Here is a 7914-nt window from a genome sequence, read left to right as displayed (position 1 = left end):
CTATAGACTACTATTGGCTAGACTATACTAGATTATAGACTAGAATATAGACTAGACTACTAAAGACTAGACTATAGACTAGACTATAGACTAGACTATAGACTAGACTATAGACTAGACTATAGACTAGACTATATACTAGACTATATACTAGACTATAGACTAGACTATAGACTAGACTATAGACTAGACTAGACTATAGACTAGACTATAGACTAGACTATAGACTAGACTATAGACTAGACTATAGACTAGACTATAGACTAGACTATAGACTAGACTATAGACTAGACTATAGACTAGACTATAGACTAGACTATAGACTAGACTATAGACTAGACTATAGACTAGACTATAGTCTAGACTATAGACTAGACTATAGACTAGACTATAGACTAGACTATAGACTAGACTATAGACTAGACTATAGACTATAGACTAGACTATAGACTAGACTATAGACTAGACTATAGACTAGACTATAGACTAGACTATAGACTAGACTATAGACTAGACTATAGACTAGACTATAGACTAGACTATAGACTAGACTATAGACTAGACTATAGACTAGACTATAGACTAGACTATAGACTAGACTATAGACTAGACTATAGACTAGACTATATCAATTTGACCAACAACTTTTAAGTCAACAAATGATGATTGCAAATATTTAGTTTTTCTAAAGAATTATCTCTTTTAGTCCCGCATTTATGACTAATAGATACGTATGTTTGCAAAAGAAATGTATTTAGCGATAAATAAAGCACATAGTTGAAATATTTTCCCAGGTTTTTATTTTAGACGAAAACTCCAACACACCATTACATATGTATGTATGTAGTTATGTACATTTCTATACATTTTACCCCAATGTTCATACAATATTTTTCCTTTAATATTAGAAAAATAATTATTCATTCATGTTGTAAAATATGTGTGTATAAGAGTGAGTAGTGGTTGGTCGCTGCTGAACATTTAACAAACCATATTAAATACGGAAATTTCTTTAACAAAAAGCTTTATTTTGTTAGATTTTAAATGGAAACTATGGAAAACCTCGGACCATAGAAACGTCCGTCCGTCCGTCCAACCACACACATGTGCAGCAGCAGAGAGCTGGCGGACTGGTCAATGCTGGGGCTGGCGCTGATGATTACGAGCTAAACAACAAGATGTATGATGTGAAAATTGCTTTATACTTTGCATGTCTACCACAATTTATGTTGATTTTTATTATTAACATGTTGATTTAAATTTTCTTTAGACTAAAAATTTCTATTGTTTCAGTAGTACAGATTTAACAAATACATACGACTACGTAAAATGTAGTTTATAAAATTGAAATGTAAATGAAAGTCATTTAGAAATTAGAGGAATAAAAGCAGCTAAACATTTATATTGAAGGGGAAATTTTCTAAGGCAGTTTAGCGATACAAAAATATGTATAACAAACCCGATAAAGAATATAACAAGATTTTCACTTTGTTTTTGAAAAAAATACTTTCATTTATTACCTGCCATCACGTTCAGTCTAAAGATAATTGATTTTCGTTTTTTTTTTTTTTTTTTCAATGTTTTAAAAGAACCCGGGTATTGTATGTTCAAGCTGTGATATCAAGTGCATAGAAAACACAGTTAATTAAACATGAATAAAAATGTAAATGTTTACATTTATTAAACAAAAAATTATGATTAAATTCTGTTAAAACAGTTTGCTGTAATAAAATATTGAAAAAAAATTGAAAAAAAAAAAACATAAAACACTTGTTGAAAATTATACTTTCGCCATCCACATAAAGTGTTTTAAAGTGGAAAAACACATATTTAGTTCATGTCTGTTCTAGTTTTAATACAAAATTTTGTTGTTGTTTTTATTTCTCCTAGCAAAAGGAATTTAATGAACTATATAGTGGACTGATCTTTATCCAATATATGAGTAGTTAATAGTGTTTTGTATGTTTTTTTAATAACAGTTGTAATGAAATAAATAGCACTTTGTAGTGATGTAAAACACCATTAATAAAACGTTATTTCTTAGGGTAAACATAACCATATCCGTAAGAACCAGTTGGTTATTCCTAATTCTTAACTTTTTTTACTATTTCCCCGCCCTCCGCTGTTACTTTCCAACTCATCATATACTAAACAAACAATTGCAATTTAAACTTCATACATATTGTTGACATTTATGTCAGACCCTTCAAATTATTTCTGTTGACTGTTATGTTTTTTCTGTTTCTTCTCTTTTTTTTGTGATTCTTGTTGAAAATGTCAACGGTTTATATTTAATCGGAAAAAAGTGTATTTGTTATCACCAGTTTATCGATACATTTTCATACTTCGTTCGTTGAAGAAAAAAAAAAAAACAAATCTTAAATAAATGCAGGCACGCACTACGACCCACTAACAAGCTAAGCAGAGCTGGATAATTTGAATAAATGTACGTTCTTAACAAGACTTCTGATGTTTCGTTATCTGCTGCTTATTTTAGACTTAAGGCTAGAACAGAACTAGAACATAACTAGAACAGAACTAGAACAGAACTAGAACAGAACTAGAACAGAACTAGAACAGAACTAGAACAGAACTAGAACAGAACTAGAACAGAACTAGAACAGAACTAGAACAGAACTAGAACAGAACTAGAACAGAACTAGAACAGAACTAGAACAGAACTAGAACAGAACTAGAACAGAACTAGAACAGAACTAGAACAGAACTAGAACAGAACTAGAACAGAACAGAACTAGAACAGAACTAGAACAGAACTAGAACAGAACTAGAACAGAACTAGAACAGAACTAGAACAGAACTAGAACAGAACTAGAACAGAACAGAACTAGAACAGAACTAGAACAGAACTAGAACAGAACTAGAACAGAACTAGAACTAGAACAGAACTAGAACAGAACTAGAACAGAACTAGAACAGAACTAGAACAGAACTAGAACAGAACTAGAACAGAACTAGAACAGAACTAGAACAGAACTAGAACAGAACTAGAACAGAACTAGAACAGAACTAGAACAGAACTAGAACAGAACTAGAACAGAACTAGAACAGAACTAGAACAGAACTAGAACAGAACTAGAACAGAACTAGAACAGAACTAGAACAGAACTAGAACAGAACTAGAACAGAACTAGAACAGAACTAGAACAGAACTAGAACAGAACTAGAACAGAACTAGAACAGAACTAGAACAGAACTAGAACAGAACTAGAACAGAACTAGAACAGAACTAGAACAGAACTAGAACAGAACTAGAACAGAACTAGAACAGAACTAGAACAGAACTAGAACAGAACTAGAACAGAACTAGAACAGAACTAGAACAGAACTAGAACAGAACTAGAACAGAACTAGAACAGAACTAGAACAGAACTAGAACAGAACTAGAACAGAACTAGAACAGAACTAGAACAGAACTAAACAGAACTAAAACAGAACTAGAACAGAATTAGAACAGAACTAGAACAGAACTAGAACAGAACTAGAACAGAACTAGAACAGAACTAGAACGAACAGAACTAGAACAGAACTAGAACCGAACTAGAACCGAACTAGAACAGAACTAGAACAGAACCAGAACAGAACTAGAACAGAACTAGAACAGAACTAGAACAGAACTAGAGCAGAACTAGAACAGAACTAGAACAGAACTAGAACAGAACTAGAACAGAACTAGAACAGAACTAGAACAGAACTAGAACAGAAATAGAACAGAACTAGAACAGAACTAGAACACAACTAGAACAGAACTAACACTAACAAGTGTTAAGACTATCTGAAATAATTCACCCCTGTTACGTAACTCATTCCATTGTCACCATCTACTTGAATCATACAACGTTATACACTTATAATTCAATTGTTGCATTAAAACTTTTGTTTGAAGCTGCTGATTTACGATGAAAGCAATTAATACAAAATGTTGCATGCATGTAAATTTGTGTAAAATTTCATTGGATAGAGGTTTAAGTACTTTTTAGCATTTCAGCCAACAATGGTTTATATGCGTGCGTGCTGCTCCAGGTTTTTTTTTAGATTTTGGTTCAGACTTGACGTATTGGTTTTGTTGTTGTTGTACATTGCATGCTTTAGGAATGAAAAAACTGCCCGTACGCATGTTAACTCTTCCCCATGGCTGGTTTATTTGTTGTTTGTTTATTTCGCTGTATGGCAAAAGTACTTTTCTGTGTGAGTTTTTTTTTTGTATATTTTTTTGGTTTTAATCACTCATTCATCTTGCATGAAAGTGCTTCAAATTATTTTCAGTTGTAGTTGTTTGGTATATAGTTCATATATATATTTTTTAATTTCAGTTTCGGTTTAGTTGTTTTTTGATTGTTTATTTGTTTAGTTTAGTTCCTTCGTTTTGTGTTAAATGTTTGTTTATAATTTGTATTTGTATTTCAACGGAAATACATTTTTAAGAACTTCAATGCGTTATTACGTGTTTTATTATAGTGTTTCTTTCTGTTTCTTTTTAGTTTTAGTTTTTTTCTAAATTTGTGGTATTTATTTTTATGAGAAACGTTTATTTCCTTTTTTTCAGATGTGTTTCAAGGTGTTGAGTTGTATTTGTTTGTCATGAACATTTCAGTTTCCAGAAGGGAGGAGATTTTTTTTTGTATTTTGCACAAAAATTCAGGGCTAATTAAGTAAATATTAAGAAATTGTTTATTATAAATCGGAATATCATATCAGCATGATTGTTCATCACAATTGAACTCCATAACTGAGACCTTGAAATAAGGTTTTATTGAGAATTTGTTTGAATTAAGTGAAAATTTTATCGATTTTAAAATAAAGTTATTTTAATACTGAGAAAAAATTTGTTTAAACAGTTGGCAAATTTAAATTAAATAAACAAAATTGTTTTATCTTATATATCTGAAAAATTCTTATTTCTCAACAGAAATAGGGCCATCAAATGGACAGATGTTTTAGCAGAAATAAAGCTTAATGACCTGAAGAAATTGGCCGGATAACTTAACAGAATTTACACCAGATCGTCAGTTATTTAAAAAAAGCTTTTAGGTGCTAGTCTAACAAGTTAATTTCTTTTCATAACATTTCTTAGTTACCATCTAACAACACCTTATAAATTCCTAATAATTTCATTAATTATTTTATTTTTTAGAAATGTTTAAAGCATTTCACTTAGACGCCTCATTGTCTGCTAATACATATTATAAAATTTTCTTAGTTTTTGTTTAATATTTTATTGATGATTATTTTAAAAACCATAAAAATAGCAATAAAAATGTTAACGGCAAATTCAAATATTCTACACAAAATCATAATAATAATTTCCGTTACACCTGTAAAACTACAACAAACAGCAAACAAATTAAACAATAAAAAATGTTAAATAGCTGCTTAAATGTTTAATATTTTCCTAGTACTTTGGAAGAAAAACAATAAACCTACAAAAAACACAACATTAATAAACAATTACAATTCCAAGAATTTTAAATTTATAATTAAACAATAAAACACCTCCTCTATGCTAGAAAAATATCGAAAACACCAAGAGAATTTTTAATTTAAACAATTTTTTTTATTAATAATTTGTTTATTTTTTCTACTTTAAGTACCAGTTAAACACTCCCAGTTTTATTAAATTTTATTTAAAAAAAATCTGCTGATAGTGTGTCTTCTTTGCTGTTAAATAAGAGAAAATATAGGGTGAGAAAAATGTAACAACAAGGCTATAAAATATGAAAAATAATCAAATGTAAATAAATGTAATATTTTACAACCAAAAATAAAAAAAAAACAAATCATGGTATTGCTAAACATTAAAATCTGAGATAAAACATTACAGTGTTAATGTTACTAAAGGGATTTTATAGGGTAAAAAATATCATACGGACAGACAGACCGAAAAAATCCCAGTTATCATAGAATTTTATATTGACACTTTAGGTGCCATAAAGTCTACATTACCGCCGACAACGTGCTTATAGAGTGTGCAACATGGATTTTATTTTATGATTCATAGTTGATAAAAAAATATTCCAGAAAAAGAGGTGTTTTAAAGGTGTAAAACGAATCGAAATTGAACTAGCACAAAACAAGAACAAAACTAGAACAGAACTAGAACAGAACTAGAACAGAACTAGAACAGAACTAGAACAGAACAAGAACAGAACTAGAACAGAACTAGAACAGAACTAGAACAGAACTAGAACAGAACTAGAACAGAACTAGAACAGAACTAGAACAGTAGAACAGAACTAGAACAGAACTAGAACAGAACTAGAACAGAACTAGAACAGAACTAGAACAGAACTAGAACAGAACTAGAACAGAACTAGAACAGAACTAGAACAGAACTAGAACAGAACTAGAACAGAACTAGAACAGAACTAGAACAGAACTAGAACAGAACTAGAACAGAACTAGAACAGAACTAGAACAGAACTAGAACAGAACTAGAACAGAACTAGAACAGAACTAGAACAGAACTAGAACAGAACTAGAACAGAACTAGAACAGAACTAGAACAGAACTAGAACAGAACTAGAACAGAACTAGAACAGAACTAGAACAGAACTAGAACAGAACTAGAACAGAACTAGAACAGAACTAGAACAGAACTAGAACAGAACTAGAACAGAACTAGAACAGAACTAGAACAGAACTAGAACAGAACTAGAACAGAACTAGAACAGAAACTAGAACAGAACTAGAACAGAACTAGAACAGAACTAGAACAGAACTAGAACAGAACTAGAACAGAACTAGAACAGAACTAGAACAGAACTAGAACAGAACTAGAACAGAACTAGAACAGAACTAGAACAGAACTAGAACAGAACTAGAACAGAACTAGAACAGAACTAGAACAGAACTAGAACAGAACTAGAACAGAACTAGAACAGAACTAGAACAGAACTAGAACAGAACTAGAACAGAACTAGAACAGAACTAGAACAGAACTAGAACAGAACTAGAACAGAACTAGAACAGAACTAGAACAGAACTAGAACAGAACTGAACAGAACTTAGAACAGAACTAGAACAGAACTTGAACAGAACTAGAACAGAACTAGAACAGAACTAGAACAGAACTAGAACAGAACTAGAACAGAACTAGAACAGAACTAGAACAGAACTAGAACAGAACTAGAACAGAACTAGAACAGAACTAGAACAGAACTAGAACAGAACTAGAACAGAACTAGAACAGAACTAGAACAGAACTAGAACAGAACTAGAACAGAACTAGAACAGAACTAGAACAGAACTAGAACAGAACTAGAACAGAACTAGAACAGAACTAGAACAGAACTAGAACAGAACTAGAACAGAACTAGAACAGAACTAGAACAGAACTAGAACAGAACTAGAACAGAACTAGAACAGAACTAGAACAGAACTAGAACAGAACTAGAACAGAACTAGAACAGAACTAGAACAGAACTAGAACAGAACTAGAACAGAACTAGAACAGAACTAGAACAGAACTAGAACAGAACTAGAACAGAACTAGAACAGAACTAGAACAGAACTAGAACAGAACTAGAACAGAACTAGAACAGAACTAGAACAGAACTAGAACAGAACTAGAACAGAACTAGAACAGAACTAGAACAGAACTAGAACAGAACTAGAACAGAACTAGAAAGAACTAGAACAGAACTAGAACAGAACTAGAACAGAACTAGAACAGAACTAGAACAGAACTAGAACAGAACTAGAACAGAACTAGAACAGACTAGAACAGAACTAGAACAGAACTAAAACAGAACTAGAATAGAACTAGAACAGAACTAGAACAGAACTAGAACAGAACTAGAACAGAACTAGAACATAACTAGAACCGAACTAGAACAGAACTAGAACAGAACTAGAACAGAACTAGAACAGAACTAGAACAGAACTAGAACAGAACTA

This window comes from Lucilia sericata, unplaced genomic scaffold (genome assembly GCF_015586225.1).
Source record: "Lucilia sericata isolate MDLA Ls3-8-SP2 unplaced genomic scaffold, ASM1558622v1 Contig000139F_arrow, whole genome shotgun sequence".
NCBI lineage: Eukaryota > Metazoa > Arthropoda > Insecta > Diptera > Calliphoridae > Lucilia > Lucilia sericata.
This window is presented reverse-complemented; position numbering follows the sequence as displayed.